General features: G+C 36.8%; 1 protein-coding gene across 1 annotated transcript in view; it reads right to left on the bottom strand.

The window, feature by feature from the left end:
- Positions 1 to 22611, bottom strand: part of RASSF8 (Ras association domain family member 8) — a 72980-nt gene extending 50369 nt beyond the window's left edge. The window contains exon 1 of the mRNA XM_036253044.1: positions 22559 to 22611. The gene's annotated coding sequence lies outside the window, so the exon portion shown is untranslated. The remainder of the gene's footprint in view (positions 1 to 22558) is intronic.
- Between the last annotated feature and the right edge of the window lie 435 nt (positions 22612 to 23046).

Raw genomic sequence — 23046 nt, 5'->3', positions numbered from 1 at the left:
TATAGTGAATAATACTGTTTATGTACACTTGAAAGTCTGTTAGTGTAGTTCTCATGTTACTTTAAGAAACTTTCATTTTTATTTTTTAAAGAACTTCCTAAGGTGAATCTGTTAGCAACAACTTCTCTCAAATTTTGATGTGGAAGACCAAAATCAGTTTCAATTGTGAGCCAAAATCAAAGCATTATCAGTGCCTGGCTCCTTCCAGATGTCTGGGAGGGAATCCCTTCTTCTGGTGGCTGCAGGCATTCCTGGGCCTGTGACCAGATCCCTCCGAGCTCTGCCTCCCTAGTTCCATTACCTCATCATCTTCTGTCTCAAAAACTCCCTCTTTTAAGGATAGATATGATTATATTAGAGCCCATCCAGATAATCCAGGACAAAAAATTAAGATCCTTAACTTATTTATTTTGCCATATATAGTAATATTTACTCTTTCACCACATAAGACTACAGGAATATACTTGTAATATGCACCAAATGAGATCCTAATGTTTCTTTTTTTTCCTGTTACAGCTTAGACAAATGCCATAAAGCTGCAAATTTTAAACCACAGCCCTGAGGCACCTCCAAGGATACAATTTAAAAATCATTATCAAACAATGGATACCCAGAAAATTAAATTCCCCTTTATAAGAGAATTTTTTAAATCACAGTTAAAAATGTGATACTAAAATCTAAATAGTACATTTTTACTTAATCCAAACATACCTTTATTTTTTAAACTTATCTTTATTGTGGAAAGCATTACAGATGTCCTTTTTTCTCCCACTGACACCCTCCCACCTTCTCCCAGCTGCTCCCCCCTTCACCACATTACTGTCTGTGTCACTGGTTATGCATATATGCATATAAGTCCTTTGGTTTACCTCTTCCTGCCACTCCCTCAAGCCCCTTCCCTCTGAGGTTTGTCAGTCTATTCAAACATTTCTTTAAAAGAACAATAACTCGGTCCCTTCTGCAAAATTATAACTCTCTTTCTACAATCAGGAACCTTTAAAATTCAAGACATCTTTTAAACTAATTTAGTAACACACACACACACACACACTCTTCTACATAAGCCTATGCATGAAAAACATTTATATTATTTAGTCTGCTCTGGGAGGTAAAAGTTTGGATTTTGTTGCACTAAAGCCATTTCTGAGTTATGAATATAAAGTACTGAGCTACATTTTTCTTTAATATATAATTTCATACTTCACATGCATATGGGTGCTGCATCCATTAGTGTAGGCAATTTGAGAAATACATTCTTATTCATATTTTGCCACTTCTCAAACTACATTTGGAATTTAGAAATTTCTTCTATATCAGTTTTTTATACACCAAAGTGTCTTACTTTTAATGCCCATACTTTCTTTAAAAAATATGGGTTTATATTTTTTTAAACATGATATATAAATTAGAATTTTTTTTCTTTTTTAAAATATTTTTTTTCTTATTGATTTAGAGAGAAAGGAAGGGAGAGGGAGAGAGAGATAGAAACATCGATGAAAGAGCACATCAATTGGCCACCTCCTGCATGCCCCACACTGGGAATCGGGCCCACAACCTGGGCTTGTGCGCTGACTGGGAACCTCTCGGTGCATGGGTTGATGCTCAACTGGTGAGCCATACTGGCCGGACTAAATTAGAATTTTCAAGCAATATCAAATGAAATACAATATCAAATGAAATGCATGATAAAGGAATTTCTCATGTTTTGGAAACAAACATTTTTGAAGGACATTTTTGCTAGTTTCTTGGTAATTTTAACAAAATAAAATAAGTTTCTGAAAAAAAAAAAAATATGGGTTTAGCATTCCTAAACTCATTCATAATTATCATTCATTGGGCTTGCCCTATGTAACATGCTTTTGTGATGACTGAGATTCCTTTAAGAGATCATACCACAACAGAGCGTGTGCCTCTCAACCCAGGGAAAAGGCCAGCCCCGGCGCTGGAGCACTGCAAACTGGAACCAATGCTGCAAAGAGCCGCTGGTCCCACTGGAGACACCATCCAAGGCATAGCTATGACCACCACAAAAAAGCCTGAGCCGACCAGCTCTCCAATCGCCTTCGTGTAGTCCATCCTGGTGATTCAAGGACAGCACACCACGTCACCACTATGGCCCCGCCAAACCAGGTAGAAGTCAACAGTCTCACTTTGCCATGAAGCAAGAGAAGTTGAGATCCACTAGAATTTAGTCCAGTTCTTGAGAGAAAACAGGCTTACTGGACAACTTTTGATACATTTACTTAAGCCATTCTTGAACTAGTGATTCTAAACAACTTAACTGACTACACAGGGACCGACATCAGACATCAGGTCTGGGACAGATCTAATTTTCCAAATGCAGTGAAAGGCTCTTCTGATAGGTTGATGGATACCCCTGGTTTGGCCCAGTATCCAATCAGGGCCCACTCTCCTCTGGGAGTGGACCGAACTGGAGCAGTGCTGGTCCACCTATAGGCACTTTCCACTGGTTCTCCCATATTCTGTAAATTCTGCTCAGTGACTACAAGTTTTGAATAATTTTAAACGTTCAGTTTCCATACATCTTTATGATTCTCTAAGAAATTAAAATCATGTTCTCTAGTTGGCTACTAACACTGAGATACATACTTGGTTTTAGAAACTTTTCTTGTTTTTAGTTTAGTTTTTTTTGCTCATGACTTTTATTTGTCAGTAAGACATTAAAACAATGTTATAAAATTTCAGTCTAGTTATATAATGTCAAGAACTTTTAAATACATTTCTAGAGCTTTTTTCTAAAAATACTTTAAGCAAGAATAAAGTCTTTAAAGGTGGCTGACAATGACCTGTGTACCATTTAAGTGGATGTTTATATTCTAATGGGTACAGGTAAGAAGCAGGATTAAATGAAGCAGCACTTTTTAAAAAATAATAAAAATTAGCTTTTATAGTGACACAGACATTCTTAAGTATTTTCCTCAAGAGTAAAGATATGCTCTAAAGTAGTAATACATTACAAGTTAAATAAACCAATTATGTCTAACAATTCACATGCCTCTTATAGACATTTTAGTAGAAATAAAATCAAGCCGTATCAGGCTATCATAGTCCATGGAAAAGGGAAAATGTTTTTTGTCATGAACAATCTTACAGGTTGTGTTGGTTATTACTGCTTCTCAGCTCCAAAGTAATCCTTTTGGCCTGCTCTATGAACATGGATCTGGGTCCTTAAATATTGTTTCTTTGACCACCGCACCACATCAAGAGAGGGCACTGGAGAGACACACTAGAGAGGGCAAGAGGAAAGGGTTTTGCTCTCTGGTGTGTTTCTGCAGCAGCCCCTGTGCAGGGCATGGTGGCTTCCCGGTGTGCAGGTCCTGCAGCAAATGCAGTCTCTCCAGTGCCCAGCTCCTGCAAGTGCAGAGAGGACAGAGGAACTGGCAGCTTCTCCAGCGCCAGCCCTGGGTGGTTTTATAGTACAGTGCTTCTGGTAAGATACCCACTCAGCAAGTTCCAGGCGGTAGATTTCTGGTAGGTTCCATCAAGGAGGCATCCAGGAAACCACAGCCAGGTTCTCTGCAACAAGGTCTAAATCTCAGCTACAAGAGGCCTTTTCTTTGAGCATTCTATCTCAGCCTTAGTTAGGGTCATAGCTATTAAGATAATATTATATCTGCTATTTCTGTATCTGTTAGAGGTCTCTCGATCTTTTATCAATCTCCTACTTACAATCCACAGTTATAGTTACAGTCCTCTATATTAAACTTTCCCTGTTCAAATTACCACGCAGTTCCTCTCTCCTGACAGGACCTGAACTTGTCCAGCTATAGAAAGCATTGTTTTCCAATTCTTCTTCGTGTAGCTTAGAATAAAATATCTCTACTAATTGCCCAGACAGTGTGGCTCAGTGGCTGAGTGTCGACCCATGCACCAAGAGGTTGCCAATTCGATTCTGGGTCAGGGCACATGCCCAGGTTGTGGGCCAGATCCCTAGTGGGGGACATGCAGGAGGCGGCCAATCGATGCTTTCTCATCGATGTTTCTATATCTCTCTCCCTCTCTTTTCCTCTCTCTCTCAAATCAATAAACATAAAAAAATTTAAAAATATATCTCTACTAACAATTAACAATACTGATGTAGTAAAAGACAACAGCAATCAGAAAAAATCTTTTTTGGGGGGGGGTCCAAAATATTTTATTTACCTAATCCTATATGGAATTTCACTCCCATATGAACCAAAGAAAAACAAGAATGTTTTCTCAGTTAATATTATTCATCTGTAGGGAAAAAATCCAGTTGAAATATTAAAACTGTGAAGCCAGTACTTTCATGAAAAAAATACTTGTGTAGTTTGTGCATTGTGCATAGCAGAGAAATTTTTTAAAAAATCAAGGTAATTTTATAAACCACTAGAAATGAAAAGAAAAAGGAAAGGTCTCAACTAATAAGTGAGCTTCAGATAATTTTTCCATTATCAATCCTATCTTGTTAATATGAGTAAAATATAAATGAACATCTACATAACAGGACAAATACAAATCAAATATCACAAAGCAAGAAAAAGGGAAAGAAGAAAATATTTTCACGCCTCAATAAATGGGCTGACATAAACAACTGCCAGAAAACAACTTTATAAGCAACTTAAATTCTAAAAAAATTGTTAATTTTATACATTATTTTTATAACAACCTAAAACAATTTTCTCATTCAATATAATACCTGCACAGAACTTTGCAATTTATAAAGCTCTTTCTCATAGACTGTTTTACGTAGATAACAATATATTTAAAAAAATCTCCTAAATGAACTGTCAGAGGAGAACTTAAGAAAAACTCCCATTTATGATTGCATCAAGAAGAATAAAATATCTAGGAATAAATTTAAACAAAGAGTTGAAAGATCTGTACATTGAAAACTGTAAGGCACTAAGACAGAAATAAAGGAAACAATATTGTGTTCATAAATTGGAATAATTAATATTGTTAAAATGTTCATATTACTCAAAACAGTCTATAGATTCATTGCTACTTCTGTAAAAATCCTAATGGCATTTTTCACAAAAACAGAATAAACAATCCTAAAATTTGCATAGAACCACAAAAGAACCTGAACAGTCAAAGCAATATTGAGAAAAAAGAACAAAGCTAAAGGCATCACAATCCCTAATTTCAGACTATAATACAAAGCTACAGTAATCAAAACAGTATGGTAATGGCATAAAAACAGATCACTGGAACAGAATGGAGAGCCCAGGAATAAACTCATGCATATATGGTTAGCTAATTAAGATAAAGGAGCCCAGAATAGATGGGGAAAGAATCATCTGCTCAGTAAATGGTGCTGGGAAAACTGGAATGCCACATACAGAAGAATGAAACTAGACTACATCATATATAAAAATTAACTTAAAATGGATTAATGACTTGAATGTAAGACCTGAAACCACAAAACTAGAAGAAAACAGATGGAAAGCTCTTTGACATTGTCATGATGATGGATTTTTTGGAACTAGCTCTGAAAGCAAAGGCAACAAAAGCAAAAATAAACAATTGGGAATAAATCAAACTACAAAGCTTCTTCACAGCAAAAAAAAAAAAAACCATCAACAAAATGAAAAGGCAACCTACTGACTGGGAAAAAATATTTGCAAATTATATATCTGATAAGGGGTCAATATTCAAATACTCCCACAACTCAACAACAAAGAACCAAACAATCCAATATTTTTTTAAACAAGGCAGATAATCTGAATAGACATTTTTCCAAAGAAGACATATAGATGGCCAATAGGTACATGAAAAGATGCTCAACGTAACAAATCATCAAGGAAATATAAATCAAACCACAATGAGATTATTACACCTGTTAGAATGGCTACTATCAAAAAGACAAAAAAATAAGTGTTGGTGAAAATATGGAGAAAAAGGAACCTCTGTGTACTGCTGGTGGGAATATAAATTGGTACAACCAATATGGAAAATAGTATGGAGGTTCCTCAAAAAATACTAAATACTATATGATCCAGCAATCTCACTTCCGGTTATTTATCCAAAGAAAATTAAAACAGTTAACTCAAAAAGGTATATGCACCCCCTTGTTATCTGCCCCGTTATTTGTAACAGCCAAGACATGGAGACAACCTAAGTGTCCATCCATTCATGGATGAATGAATAAAGAAAATGTGGTTGCCAAGGTAAGGGGGTGGGCAAAAATGGGTTAAAGGGGTCAAAAGGTACAAACTAACGTACAATTATAAATAAGCCATGGTGATATATAGTGACTATAGTTAATGATAATGTATTGCATATTTGAAAGTTGGTAACAGAGTAGATCTTGAAAGTCCTCATCCCAAGAGAAAAAAAAATGTGTAACTATGTAAGGGGATAGATAACAATAAATAGTTAAGTAGACTTATTGTGGTGATTGTTTCTCAATAATTACAAACAGAATTATTATATTGTACATGGGAAATTAATGTTATATGGCAATTAAACTTTAATAAAATATTAATATGTAAAAAATACCCTCCTCCTCTCCCCCCTACCTTTGCCATCCCTCATATTCCTAATTATGACTTTCTAGAGCAGACAGCAAGGACATAAAATCAGATTAATTAAATTAGCATTATAAGAAAAATTCTGGACATGTGAGCTACGGTCCAAAATTACTGGGAGATATTAAAATCTCAGGGCAGGTAGAAACTAACCCTTAATGAAGGACCACTATAAATGAAACAAAGAAAAGGCATCAGTTAGACTTCAGAACCAGGGAGATTTGTTAGACAATCCAAAAATAAAACAAAACAAGAATTCCAACCAATTAATCAATCAAACAAACCCCCAAAACAGCCTATAATCACTTCCAGCCTTTTAAAAGTTTAAAACAAATGTAAATGAATAAATTTCCCATGTGTTTCAAGGGAAAAGAGGCTCTCCCTGCCTCTTGCTGAACTCTTTAGCTGAAGGTTCTGATGCTCCAATTTTGGAGAATTTGACTACTTGACAGGCAAAATATAGGGTGAAAAAAAAGATAACAGTAATTTGGTAACAAATTATAAACTCCAATTGGCCACCAGCACTTCAAAGTAATCATTAGTTAGAGTTAGTGGGGTCTGTGGTCACAGTATTATAGAGAAGTGTTGTCTCCTGTTTTCAAAGTATAAATAGCTAGGACCTTATCGATACAGAAAACAACAGAAATGTGTTACTGAGAACAAGCAGAGTAGCTGTAGAAACACTACTAATGAGTTATTTCTCTTAATTTTATTTGTTTTTCTAAAATGATCATTCAAATCAGTGTTTCTTTCAGAACAATAATAGATCATCTAACAGTAGGTATTATATAATTTCTTTCCCTAACTACATCAGTACAAAAATAAGTAGGGTAAATTTTCATTTCAAACTGAGAAAAGTAACTTGAAGTATGTTACTGAACTTTAAAGATACACACAAAATATAAGCAATTTTCCATGGTCTCATACATTAATTTGGATTAAATTTCATCTCAATCTCTTTGCCCATCTCGGTGGCCCATCTATGAAAATATATTTTGACATAAATTATTTTTCTATTTCTCAGTTTTGTGCCTCAGATTTCAGAGAAGAAAAAAAGGAAGAGCACATTTTCCAGAAATTTCAACACCAAGCAGCAGGCAGGAATTTGTTTGTTATTGTAGATATAATTGTTCTTTGGCTCAAACACTCCAACCCTGAATCCTGGGCCAAGATATTCTTCAATAATCCTGTGGTGGGTGAGCCCCTTGTATCAAGGTGTCAAGAGAAACACTGGAACAGCTATTTGACCATATGTGAATTTTTTTTTAAATGCTATCTTCAGCTGAAGTAGCAGTAAGGTCTGAAAGGAAAAAGGACTGAAACAAACACAATCCTAACAAGTTTTTATTTCCACAACTGCAGCCATAACACTGATTTTTAAATTTAATTCTTAAAGGATTAGTATTCTGATCTATGATGAAAATTTAATAAAGACTTCACAACTAGTTTCTGCTCTCTGTATTAAAACATCTAATTTCATTACAACAAACTCTATGAACACCGTCAAAATTTATTTCAAATATCCATTTGAGAGAATTTTTAAATAAATATTATAAATCAGTAATCAACTTGCCTTTAATTGTTTTGACATGGAGATGACTTTTATATGCTATTAAAAATGGAATTTAACCTGTATTAAATTCAGTTGTCCACACCAATCTAGACTTCTACAAAAAAATACCACATGCTTATTTCTGATATAAAACATACAATTATTTACCTTATTTATTATATCCCAAGAGCAAATAGGCACAATTTCAATGCACACTGGAATTTAGAAGAAAGATGATACAGACATATTTACAGTCAAGAATAGCACATACATTTTATCTTGCCTACTATGTGATTGATTACAGATGCCAAGAATGCAATGTTGAAAAGGATTATCAGGATAGTATTAGCAACATGAATCAATTAACTATATCTGCCATGGGTACAGTTACCATACACGACATATTTTGCCATCCCTCGTATGGAAGCTGTTGGTCAGGCAGCCCTGAATTCAAATCCACCAACAGCTGTATGACTTTAGACAAAGTACTAGTTTCCTTGGCTCTAAAATGTGAATAATAGTCTGGTTAGTGTGGCTCAGTGGATTGAGCATCATCTCATAGACTGAGAGGTCCTGGTTCAATTCCCAGTTAGGGCATACACCCAGGTTTCAGGCTCCATCCCCCGTGTGGGGCGTGCAGGAGGCAGCCAATCGATGTATCTCTCTCACATCGATGTTTCTATCCCTCTCTACCTTTCTCTCTCTCCAAAATAAATCAATAAAAACATATTAAAAATCAATAAATAAAATAGGAATAATAATCCTTAAATTTGTCAGAGCTAAATAACAATAAGCATGAAGACTTAGATACGGCCTGACATACAATTTCTTAATAAAAATGTTATGACTAGTATTGCTACAGGACTTTTAAGTCTTTCATAACTCATTAGTGACTAATCACTGAATATGATCTTGAGACAGGCAGGTCCCTGCCAAGTTTGCAGCTGTAGGGAATGAGCTCTCGGCAAGTCACTGGACATATGGCAGCAGCCAGCTGTGGCTGCATCTGCTGAGCAGAGGCGCTGGCCGCTCAAGCAGGTCACGAACACAACCCCAAGAAGCAAGAAAGGTCCACGCTCTCATATTCCTCAAACCAGTGCTACAGGTCTGAGGTTTGTCCACAATAGAGAAATGTGCCAGTTGCTTCAAGTGAGGTTTAGAAAAATAATGGTTTCAAAAACAGAACCATTTTATTATTCCTGAGACCATTCACCTACCTAGTAAGTATAGGATAAGAATTGGTAATTACACTCCTCCAAGAATTTCAGAGTCTTAATCTAGGCCAACTCAACACTAGCCACACTGAGAGCAAAAAGACTTCTATCAACATGAAATCTACTTTAATGACAAAATATACATATAATGGAAAAAACCTTTAAAAGTTAAAGTTAGTTAGAAAATGCTTATGATACCAAACCAGGAAAATGAATAATATAGCTAAAAAGGAAACGAGATCCTTTAAAAAAAAAAAAAGTGAGGTTTTCAAGAGTTAACAACAGTGTCAAATCTTAGGATATTATTTTAAATTCTAGCTCTGCAATGATGATATCTAATGAACAGGTGGCTTGGTTACTCGCCCGGGTCCTGTGACATGATTTTAGTGGGCTAAGTGAACCAGACTGGAAAGCACTCAAAGTGGAAGGACACAGGATTTTAAGAGTCAGCAGACCTGGGTTCACGGCTAATTTTAACCGTGTAACCCTGAACTCCTTTAAACACATGCAGGGTCATTTCTCCATCTGTACAGCACTGATAAGAATATTCGTCTCATTAGTTTGCTGTAAGCATCAACCTAGATGCAGCTATTTATAAGAGTTTTATGAGCACTAAAGTGCTGTCCCACCAGGTGGTTCTCAATAGGGAAGCCACGTTTTCCCATGGTTTATAAAATATACTTGAATTACTGTTAACAAGGGAGAAGCTAGGAGGGCAGTCCTGTGGGCACACCACACAAGGAGAACTCTGCTTTTTTTATTGGGTAAAAACTGCCAAGCTCCCTGAGGATGAGCCCATGCCAACAAAGAACCCTGTGGATAACATGCTGCTGACCACATGGAAATCTCATCATCTTTTTTTTTTTTTTTACTCCGGGAGATATACTTTCCTTTATTTTGATTCCATAAATTTGAGTGGAGAGACAGAGCACCAAGGTGGAACCGCACAGCTCCTAAAACTCCCACGGAAGGAAACAGCATGGATACAGATTGCCCAAAAAAAACAAATGTGAGTGCCAACCGCAGTCCCCACAAATTTTTAAAAATTCAACTCACTTACTTAATTAGTGATAATATAAATAATGAACGAGCACAGTTATGTTTAGGTGTCAAGAGCAAAATACTGATAAGAGGCCATATGGGAAGATTACTTCTATTCTTCCATGTTCAGAAATACATGAAGCCATTTACAGTCACTGGGGGAAAAAAAAAGCTAAATAACTACAGTTCGCACAATTAACACTTAAATATTCACTGGCAGTTATAATGTTATTTGGGGAAGAAGAAGAGATTTGGTCTTCTCACTTTTAAAATAGTAAATGCCTGACAGCTTTTTAAGAAATCATTTGTAATACTCACCATGTGCCAGGAACTGTTCTAAGTGCTTTGCATGTAGCATTTTATTTAATTATCATAATCATCCTAAGAGGTAGGTACTGGTATTACCCTTCCTCTTAGGAAAAGAAGCCATGGCAGGAACAGTTCCAGAACATGCCCAAGACCACACACCTCCTCAGGGAGAGCCAAGGCCTGCATCAAGGCATCTGCTGCCAGAGCGCGAACCTTGAACATGCCCTGCCACCTAATACAGTGATAATGAAACAGGACATATATTATACCTGGTTGTTTCAAAAGACTTAAGGACACCAGATTATCACTGAAGTTCCTGGGTCTCCATGTATTAACTAATTGTGCTATTATATTTACTTGACTGACTCGGGTGTTGGTGGGGGTGAAGGTGAAGCGGAAGCAAAGGCCTGAAAGAGTAACCAACATTATCAAAAATTATACTGCTCATCAGGAAGAGGAGTGCTATTCTGGGAAACATCTGACCAAAAGAGGTTCTGAGGAAATTCTCAAGGGGCCTCTTGATTATGTAATACTGACCAAGTCAAAAGTCTACCACTTTCAAGGCGGACTTCTTTCCATGGACACATGGCTGACTCAGCTCTTAGAAATGAAGCTGACACGAACCAAAACGCCATCAGGCCTCATCCCAAAGAAACTGCAATGAAAACTTCTGTCGCACTGCTACCAGATACATTCATATATGGCTGCAATAAGTAAAGATATAACTCATGCGGTGAAATACCAAGATCTAAAAGCAAAGATCTTGCCCTGGTTAGAGCACTGGCCCACAGACTGGAGGGTCGAGGGATTGATTCTCGGTCAAGGACATGTACCTGGGTTGCAGGTTCAATCCCTGACCCTGGTAGGAATTGTATGGGAGGCAACCAATTGATATATCTTCCTCACATTGATGTTCCTCTCTCTCTGTCTTTTTCCCTCTTCCTCCCTTCTACTGTATCTAAAAATTAATGAAAAAATATCCTTCGGTGAGGATTAACAAAAAATAAACAAAATAAGTAAAGATCAGTATTTCATCCATATTTAATAACAGACTTCTTGCCATTCCAATTTTCACTGTGAACCACTTCAAAATAAAGAAAACTTCCCCACTTTTAAGTTCAAGAGGCTCTTTGTCTCATAATCATCAGCTTCCTAACTGCAGGAGAATCACTGACCACACCTCTCACCTCCACCTGTTCTAAGTGTGTCTGCTGCCTGCCCCTCTGGACACCTCCTGATAGAAGTTCCTCAGAGCCACCTTTGTACATCCTTCCCCACTGCTCCTGCAGACGACTACTCATCTTGTACACAATCGCATCTGCACATCTCTACACATTTGGTGTTAAATGTTCTTCCTACGAGAATGTGACAACTCAAATAGCCCACTGTTCTGTTATACCTTTTGTACAACAGCTCCCTCTGAGGGACAATCACTGGACCATGTAACAATATTACCCTGGACACAAAGCCCTGAGAATTCTCTGGGTTCTGTGGATGCTGCTGTGTAGGGGCTTTTGGTTTCTGAGGTACAAAGATGGTTAAGTCCTCAGATGACCTTAGGAGATCTTGGGCAGAACAAGAAATTCTATTCTTGGGACTAACACAACAAATGATAACTCCTTTGGATTTCCAAGATGGAAAGACATGGTGGTACTAGGGTCCTTAAAACACTTAAAATGACAAAAGTACTAATGTGGAGAGGGACAATTTCTAGTCTAGCCTTCATAAATAGGACTAATCCTAACCAGTCTCCTTTTTACCCCCAGTTCCCTCTCTCTTGCTTCTTAGGTATCCAAAAGTCCCTCATCATTACCCTTTGACTGGTCATCCAAAGGCTCCAACTCATCATTCCCTGTTCTGTCCCATCACTAACCATGGAATTTTGCAGCCCAGAACATTTTTTCTTCTTCTTCACCAAGTCTTCCTCATGCTTGTTAGAGCTGGTAAAGTTGACCAGGCACTAAGGACAGAGGGGAATATCATGCTAACTAAATAAAGTACATTAAATTAATTTCCAATTGGTAATATAAAAAGAGATAATTAGGGCAAGAGAGCTTGCCTACTGTTCCTTAAAAACAAAAACAAACAAACAAAAAAACTACAGTAGCCATTCTCAGGGCCAGGGCAATGTGGGGGTGGCCAGCAGGGGCACCCAGGATGTAAGTGTAAGGAGGCATCCCGCTCCAGTGCCAACTCTGCACCCCTGTGACTGTCAGGGAGTACCCACACATTCTGTGCCCTGCAGGTGTCTCACTCCCCTTATTCTGAAAGCCCTGCACCATTCTGCCTAGCTTCAAATGGTTAAGATGGCCCCAGTGAACAAGAAGAAAAAACTTGGGCTGCTTTCAAGTCGTTGCCTAGGGACAGCAATTGGTTCTACCTTACCTTCTAATTTCCCACTAATTTCTAATTTAGTTTCTGGCTAAATCTAAGCCCTTGGCTAGTGCCTGACCAACTTTCCTAAACAAAAAGAAACAAACACTGGAGAGTGAGAAAGTCTTCTGTCTCCGGGCTACGGCAGGCCAGATGCCTGGAAAGCTGGTGGTGCGGTCACGGGAGCCCCCTCGATCAACTCCAGCATCATCATTCTTCCCACTGATCTTTCTACTGGATCAGAGAATGAATAAATAGCTTTATTACCCATCTTGAGACAAAACCAAAAAACAAAATAGCTTTCTTTTTTAAAAAATTTTTTTATCCTCACCCGAGGACATTTTTCCATTTTTGTTCAGGTAGAGGGGGAGGGAGAGAGAGGAACAAAGAGAGAGAGAGAAACATCAATGTGAAAGGAACACATCGAGTGGCTGCCACCCGCACAACCCCAACCAGGGCCGGGGACAAACTGCAACCGAGGTACATGCCCTTAGCGGGAACCGAACCCGGGTCTCTGTGGACCGCAGGCCGACGCTCTAACCGCTGAGCCAAACTGGCCAGGGCCAAAATAGCTTTCTTTTTACTTTACTTCCTCTATCAGCTATCTTCCATCTCTTGTGTTTTTTTCATTTTCTCACCTCCCACCTCTACTGAGCTCATCCCTGCCAGGCTCTGACCTCCATCACTCCACTAAAACCGCTTTGACCAGGGCCACCGATCACCTTCAGCGGCTAATCTAAGAGTCAACATACATCCCTCCCTGCTCCCGCTGCGCCTTCTTCCTCTGGCTTCCGGGACCGCATTCTCTTGGCCTTCCTCCAGCCTCACTGGTGTTCCTTCTCAATCTCTGATTCCTGCTGCTTTATTAACGTCTGAGTATCCCAAATCTCAGTCACTGGTCCTCTACTATTTTCCATTTATACTCACTCCCTTATGATCATTCAACCTGATCATAATTTGAAATAATACTGGACAATTCCCATATTTATATTTCTAGCTCAGACCTCTCTTACTCCAGCCTCACATTCAGATGCCCATATTCAACCTCGCACTTTGATGTCAGTAGACATCTCAAACTCGACATGTCTTAAAAGGAACTCTTGATCTCATGACCCAAATCTCTTGCATCTCAGTAAAAAGTTATGTTCAGCTGTGGTTTTTCATTAGGAAAGGAGAGTGGACCATTTTAACTCCACCGGGCAGGACTCTCCTGTGCACAGCAGGGTGCCTGGCACCTGACACCCACTCACTGAGTACCAGGAGCATCCCTTTAATCACTGTGACAACCGAAAGTGCCCTCACCAACTTCCCAGACACCCTGATGGTGGAACCATTCCTGCTTAGAAACACTATTCTAGAAATAATGTCTGCAATCCTACAGCAAGTCTCGACTCTGTGGTTTTATCCAAAGAAGTGTGAGCAATATACTGAAAAGCACAAACTGCCATCCATGTTGAGTGTGGAATTCCAATTCATTCAGGAACATCCCAGCATATCCTCTGGTGCTCAGCCCAGGCAGTCCCCTTGTCCTAACATGTTGATGAGTTTGGCGTTCTTGTGAGATGGGGTGGGCTTATGACAGCTGGCGGCTACGCAATACACATGACTTGAAACCTCGGGACTGCTGCCGCTATGAACATTCATTTTGAAGTAGAAAATCAGATGAGAAAGTACCAGTGGATAGGAAAGAACACTAGACTGACTGGAAATCAGATAATATGGGTTATAATTCAGGCTCTGAGAATAGAGATATATTCACCTACGTGACAGGTCTGTATCCACTTGGCTAGGTACTGGGACCACAAAGACGAGTAGAAGGGTTTTTGCCCAGAGAATAGTCTAGAGGAAGCCAATCAGTCTCCAACTCAGTCTTGGATTCTTTAACATCAAATCTGAATCTCCAGAGTTCTTTCCAAGTGAAAGGTAAAAATAAGATTTTATGCATATGCTGTGGGGTAGCCCCAGGAAAATACAAAACAAAGTAGGCAAGATAATACTAGGTCACCCAGACGGCATTATTTTACTTTTCACATTAGAATATAAATATTACTATATGAAATTACTATTTTGTTAACAGTAAAAAAAAAATCACAATTTACATTTCTACCTCTCAATATAATTGAAAGATCGAGAGTATACAATTCAAATGATCTTTGGGAGCAAATGTTATTAAAAAATGGCAGTTATCATCAGCCTGTTTTTCTACAAGCATCATTTGCTGTACAAAAATAAATAAATAAATAAAGCAAACTTTAATTATTTCACCCTTCACACAATTACATTTTGACAAGGCAAAATCTGCAAGGAATTTGCACAGTAAAATTATCTAGTGGCTGGAGCAGCTCACAGGAGAAAATATTAACAAACTGAGTGGAACATTGAATCAACTGGCTGAAAACAGTATAGCTTTTAATGTTACCTATTTATGTCTAATTTTTAAAGTAGCAATCATTTTTGAGAATTTGTTACATATTTAATTTCTTGAGATTTTACACAAATTATCATGAATAAAAAGCATGAGTCATTTTTCTGTTTACAGAGATATCTGAAGTTTAGGTTGCTCCGAATCATTAATACGTCTACTTATCCTCCAACTAGAACTTTGTCTACTTCTAACTCATTTTGATCCTTTCAATTAATTAGCATAAATCTCAAAGCCCCTAAAAGAAAATGTTTTTTTTCTATTAAACTAGAGTAAGAGCCCTGTCTTTTAAGTTAGTTATCTCCTTCCCATCCATGCTCATATTTACACCCAGCTGCACTTGTTTATCCCCAAGCACATCATACTCCTATGCGCCTTTCTAGGTTTTGCATATACTGTTTGCCAGGCTGTTCTAGACAGCCTTCTCCCCACTCCTTAAAACCTACTCACCTTTAAATACTTGGCCCACGTGATATTCATAACCAAGCTCCTCAACCTCACATATATGTGTCATGTACTCAGTTAAAGCACCTCCCCATATGCTCCCATAGCACATTCTTCATTCCACTATTGCATATTTTATGACATGACTATAATTATTTACTACCTGTCTAACTCCCAGTAGATGCTCTGTAAGCCTAAAGACTGGACAACACCAGGTGTGAATACAAATTTGCTAATGAGAACTGTGGAAGGTAACGGTGAAAAGGCTTTGATCCTTTTGCAAATGATCCAAACCTTGAGGTGTATTACTTCCTCCAGTTTTGTAGCATTAGAAGTTATTTATAGATTATAAGAAAAATACATTTGGTATGTATACTATCAATTATTCTATCAATTTTCAAAGTTCAGCTACATTTTTTTCCCCAAAGAAGTGAAACAGCTCTGCAGCTGACACACAAAACAAATGCCCTTGATTCACACAGTCTCTCTATTATATGCATATACAAATTCATACTTGAGATGTTTACAAAAAAAGTGTTCTTCTATTTAACTATGATTCATCCAAAAAAAAAAAAAACAGGAAAGCACAAAAGAAAAAAACGCATACCACAGGAGAGTTTACAGGAAAAAGTGAGTGTAGTTCAACAGTACAATTCATGCCTTTCAATGTCAAAAAGTGCTTAATTCAAACAATGCAGATCAACCCTCCACTGTAAACTGAGGAACCACATATGCAGTTAGTTGTGATTACCTCCTACAATGTCTAGTCAATGAACTATAACGATAACAGTAAGAAAGTGTGAGAAGTAAATACATAGCACAGCAGAAACATCTATACATAAAACTTATCCAATAGCACAGCTGAAGTCATTTACAGAGACAGACAGGAGAATTAACAGGTGTGCAGTTTACAGATATATTAAACGTAGGGACACATTGCTCTTTATCATTCCCAGGGATGCTGGGCCCCCTCTTCCAGGAAGCACGATACCAGATGCACAGGTACACACTACGGTCTAACATGAATGGCAGCCAGGAATGCAGTCTGTTCAGCACTGCCCAGTGACTCTGATGATCCCCTTGTTACTCATTTCTGTATATAGTCATTCTCAATAAATATATCTTTATAGTAAGTATAGTTTTTTTTTTTCAAGAAGGCATATAATGAAATCTTAGATATTTGTTTTTTAAAAAGAAACTGAATCCATTTTAACTTCCTGAATATAAACGTGATAGGTTTGTTTTAGAAAATCTGTAATACTAATTTAAAGTTAACAAAAATTATTTTCCTATAGTTGCTGGAAATAATCATCATCATTTATTGTCTATGTAAATATACTTTAAAAATATGTGAAAATATAAGGACATTATAGTTTACATTATGTCCTTATATTGCTACTTTTTAAGTTACTATCATTTTTCCATTTCATTAAATAGTTAAGTAGACACACAGACCGATTCTCTTACTGGCTGCAGAACAGTCTACCTTCCACTTGCATTATACCTCTCTCACTGTTAATATTGGGAATTACGTAAGTCTGCTTATGTTACATTTTATGTATAGGTCAAATATATATGTGTTATGTACGTGATTAGAATCTTTAATGATATAATATTTCCTTGTTAAGTGTTAAAATTAAAGAAATCTTGCCCGGCCAGTATGACTAAGTGGTTGAGTGTCGACCCATGCACCAAGAGGTCGCTGGTTCAATCCCCCGTCAGGGCACATGCCCAGGTTGTGGGCCAAATTTTCGGTCGGGGGCATGCAGGAGGCGGCCAGTTAATGTTCTCTCTCATCGATGTTACTAGCTCTCTCCCTCTCCCTTCCTCTCTCTCTAAAAATCATTAAAGAACAAAAAAGATTAAAAAAATCTTTAGGTCTACATCTGTTTACATTATTTTTTAAACTGTCTATTAAAAACTACAAATTAATTTATAACTGGGCATTGAATATTTTCTTACTAATTTGAAGTAATTATTTATATATGGGTATTTACTCTATTTTTTATGTATTACATAATATATAGAGAATACTTTTAGTAATTTGACATATTAAATTTGTTTTATTTTTAATGTAATTATATATGAATCATTGTTTTTTAACCTTTGCCACTGTATTTTAGTTTATCTTTCCCCAAATCCAGTAGATATTCAAGGACATTCTCTTCCAGTATATTTATTCCTGTACTTTTATAGTCATTATTTATAATGGCATTTTATCAATACAATACTCTTTTGAGCTTTCTAGTCTCTTCTAAATACGTGGCTGTTTTTGGAACATCATACTATTTAATCTCTAGCACTACAAGTTCTCCTTTACTTTTCCTCTTTACGTGAGCATTTTGCAGCTCTTATTTTTCCTATAAAAATGAAATTCAGAATCACTGACCTGTAAAAAATTATTGCTCAGTTTTTTATTAAATTATATTACATTTACAAATAAAGTGAATGAAAATAATGAATTGTCTTTGTATCTAGAAACACTGAGTGTTCACACCCTCACAATCATTCACATTTCTTACAAAGTTTAATCCTCGGCATACTTTTGTTGCTACTGTGAATAGGCTCCTTTTTTCTGGTACTTTTGAACTAGTTATTATTACTATATAGGTCATATTGCATTATTTAAATGGAACCTTACTACACTCTATTAGTTTCAGTTGATTGTCTTGGAGATATTTTATTATCTATAAATAATTTTATCCTACTACTTCTCTCTTTTAGTTCTTTTTCTTTTCTTAATACATTACCTTGATATTTCAGAGCTATTTTAGATAGTAGTGATGATAGCTGGTTATGCTGTTAATTCTAATAGAAGATAAAATTCTAGTGTTTTAGCATTATTAGTATTTTCACTATTGACAGATTGATTCCAATTTTGTTTTAAAAATCACAGATACTTCTCATAAAATATTAACTGTATAATTAGCTAAACAGTGAGATAATGGGAGATTTTATTTTCCTTCACATTTGCCAGTAAATGAATTGTTTGGGTTTTCTAAATCTACCTTGATACTTTTTAAAATTTAAATTTTGTTGATTTATGTTTCTAAAAGAATCATTTGATTAAGATTCTCATACAAATGTAGAAAAGTACCTACAAAAGTATTATCACTTTTTATCTCCAGATAACTACAACTATGTCCCATAACTTATAATTTTGTATATATTTTATTAGATAAGCCACAAACTCTTCCAATTTATTTTGTAAATTTCCTAAAATTAATGGGCACACATACCCTTACACTTCCTATTTCTCTTAATATTCCTTATTTATGGAGACCATTTTCATCTCGATTAGGAAACAGCATTTTTCAAAAGGCAAGAAAGAGGCAAAACATTAAAAGCTTTTTCTTTAAAAAAACATTTTACTGTCTTTTGTGAAAGACAGCATATCTAAAACTAATGTCTCAAAGTAAACTTATTCTAATACGAATATCTCATCTTTTTTTTTTTTTAATCAAAATACACGTGTGCTTAAGACAACAGTACAAGATTCCATAAAATAAAAATATTAACAATTTGATATTAGGAAAGTCAAAACATTCCCAGATCAGTGTTCATGAAAACCAGACTCCAATACTGTTAATATAAGACATGCATTTAACAAATGTATATGGCAATTTCTTCAAATCCTGTTTCTTCCTTCATTAAATAATCAGTATATTGAACCTATCTTGAAATGAATTTGAAATACATCATCAAAAAATGTCAACCTCAAATATAACAGCTAAACTTTTCTTTTTAGTCTACCAGGGAAGTTTCAAAATGCTAAAAAATGCAAACTGCTACCCATGTTCTAAAAACAGAAAGGAAATAATTAGGTCACAATAGATGGCTCCTTTCTTGAGAGAGAAAAAAAAAAGATGATGAATGCGATTGGAATGTTTATTGTCACTGAAATTCTTCAGGCCTGGATTCCAAGTACGTGTCTAGATGCAGGTTACTATGACAACTTAAATTACAGAAAATGCCCCCCTTCTACAAAGTTGTTTTTCTCCCAAGATGATTTCAAGTCTCCTAAAATCTGTGTGCATGAATTACCTGTAACAATAAACATCACTTTACCAGTTTAACTCAGAAATGTCTCAATCTAAACCATGAAGACCAAGTGCTATAAGCACTTAAAAAAAAAATTCCACTAACTCTACATGGGTCAGAAAACCTAATGTGAAAATACACACATACACAGCTTAAAATATCAAATGTTGAGAGTATTTTGAAACTACTCCTCATCACCAGAGGCACAGTATATTACTACCATATGCTTCACCCCAGAAACTATGGGAAATTACTTGCAAGGCCGTTTTGAAAGAAGAGTATACAGCTAAATCCTGTTTATCGTTATTTTCCCCCTCACTAATGATTTTACAGAAAGGTACCAGAAAAAAGGGGGGTGGGGAAAGCCCTATTTCAAACAGAGAGAGAAGCAAATAAACAATCTGTAGAGTCTTATTTTACCCAATCCGTCTTTTCTTTTTGTACAGAAAATATGGGCTTTGAAGTTTGCTCTCACAGTTTCAAATGTATAAACCTAACAGATGCCTTGTGATAAACTGTGAATTATTCTCTATCGTCATGCTTTAAAAGAATAATGGCTCAGGGAAAATTGAATCATTATGGAGAAAATGTGATTTAGTAGAGATAATCTGATTGCAAGACATTACAAATTTAAAGTAGAGTAGCTCCATGAAAATAAAAGAAAAAACTTAAGGTCTTTTACAGTATAGCAACGCTGAGAATTAAGAGCTGGCTTTGTTGCTCATCAAAGTTAGCATGACTAAAATTAGATGTCTCATTCAGAAAGACTTGGGCATCTCACATACCCTCCCCTTCTGTGAGTAATCTGGGTTACTCCAGTAACCAGCACAGGCAAAACAGTTGTATGTATACGTTTCATGCATAGCTATACCCTAGCCCAGGAGCCCTTCATTTATGTAAAACAAACAAAACTTAATTTAAAAAGGAAAACAAAGCAGTGTGTTAAAGGAGCCTCTTTGCACTTAACTTCAAGATTAGTCATGCAAAAAAAAATGACAGAAAACTCTTCAGCAGCATGAACCAAGCAACTCATACATCTCCTACCTGTATTAGGGGATAACTACTAGTTTTCCAAAAAAAGCAAAATAATTAAATTGTTCAAACTCAAATGTACACAATCCTTCAACATTAAACTTGAACTACGTTTCCTTCATGGTATAACTTCATACATAAATCCTCCTAAGCAGAAATAATTCATGTATAAATAAAACAGACTAAAGAACAGCTTTATCAGCAATGGAAGCTAAAACTAAAATTTAAGTGTGTATCCAATCATGGAGAGAACTTTAGTCAGTTTGGCTACATAATGCATTTTTTCCCTTGTGCCTTTCTTCTTTAGACCATGTTACAAATAGTAAGGCATTACAACCAGCCAGACTGAACTAGGATTTTTCAGGTCTCACATGGACATAACAAAATTGCCTTATTATAATCAAACTAACATTTACTCTCAACACTTGGGGCCTTCTAGGCATGATTTCTCCTAATCCTCAAGCAACGTAGCCGAGTCCACAGAACAAGTGAAGCAGTGAGGATAAGGACTAGTGCTTTCAGGAATCCACAGTCCAGTAATTACAGAAGGCTCTGAGGTTACCCTTTTTTATTCCAGGGGGAAATTAATGTATGTGAGGCTTTCGAAATTCATCATCTAGGCAAAAATGCAAGCACATAATTTTGCAAAGGAGGGGCCAAGGAATTTATGAGCTAGCATGCTGGTGGGTGCCCTTACACAATTTATTCACCTGTAAAGTGTGAACAGTTTATTCATAAGTAATTCACTTACTAAAAACAAGGTCAAATTATTTTCCTTCCTGGGACCAATAAGTCACTTTAATGTTCAAAAGGTAAGAGACGACACACAAACAAACAAAAAGCAAGAGGAAAACAATGCAGTTGCACACTCTCACCTCAAGGCATTGTGTGCCCTCTCAGGGAATGTGACACTGCTAAGGAGATGGGGGCTCACACCATTTGATGTTGCAGACTTATCAAAGCCTGCTAGCCTTTCACTGTTAGAAAGACACAGGTCTCTGCTTTTAAACAGGCTGTCTGTCCATGTAAAGCATTAGTAGAGCCCTGGCCAGTGAGGCTCAGTTGGTTGAGCATCATCCCATGAACCAAAGGGTCATGGTTCAATTCCGGGTCAGGACACCTGCCCGGATTTGGGGTTCAATCCCAGTTGAGATGTATGCGGGAGGCAACTGAATGATGTTTCTGCCTCCCATCGATGTTTCTCTCTCTCTCTCTCTCTCCCCCTCCTCCTCTCTCCCTTCCTGTCTCTCTAAAACTCAATAAAAATATTTTAAAAATTAAATAAGTAAAGCATTGGTAGAATAATGTTCAGAAAACCCAAAAGGGGTAATACAATTTGCAAAATTTTGCCTCAGACTCCAAATTTGTAACCCAAAGCATTTTTCATGCTGCTAGTAGTGTCAATCCAAAGTTAAACCTACGATTTACATTACAGTGGCAAAAGATAGCACACTGACACTTACCTAGATAAAGGGCTTACAAATGGTGATTCTTAAGAGTTCACCAGTGAACACAATCTCTAAAAGTCTCCCAAACTTTGAAAAAAAAAAAAATTAAGTCCCTGTAAGTGACACTCTTCTAGGACATACTAAGAAGTACAAATTTACAGACTCACCTTGTTGCGCTGGAGACTGTCCTCAAGCGGGAAGCGTGTGAGGTAGTCTGGAGGAAGGGTCGAGCACCAGGCACAGACACCTAAAAAGGTACACAGTGTTCTTACAGGCCTGGCTAAGTTTTATCTGTAAAGTGCTAAATCACCCCGTTGTAACTTATAATCATTAAAGAGCAAAAATACACAAGCTTTCAGCCTCAAATAGTTTTCCCAAGAATTTTCCTCCCCTTTCTGACCCTCCTCTTAGTCATTTGAATTATAGTACTTGTGGGGTGGGTTTGTTTGGTTTGGTTTCAATTAGTATTTTTGTGCCTTTGAAAAAGGAATTTCAGTTGTTGCTTAAAAAGGTCATTTGATGGGCCCCTGGTGTTCTGAGAAAGATTTGGTGCCTTCTCTCTCCTGACCACAGTTCCTTGCAATACCACAATCATTTCTTGAAAGCAGTTTAACTGTTAGACACTTGGAAAATTGCCTAAGGTCAGGGCCTAAGA

This window comes from Molossus molossus, unplaced genomic scaffold (genome assembly GCF_014108415.1).
Source record: "Molossus molossus isolate mMolMol1 unplaced genomic scaffold, mMolMol1.p scaffold_m16_p_10, whole genome shotgun sequence".
NCBI lineage: Eukaryota > Metazoa > Chordata > Mammalia > Chiroptera > Molossidae > Molossus > Molossus molossus.
Note: the sequence above shows the minus strand (reverse complement) of the source record. Positions and strands in the feature narration are given on the sequence as shown.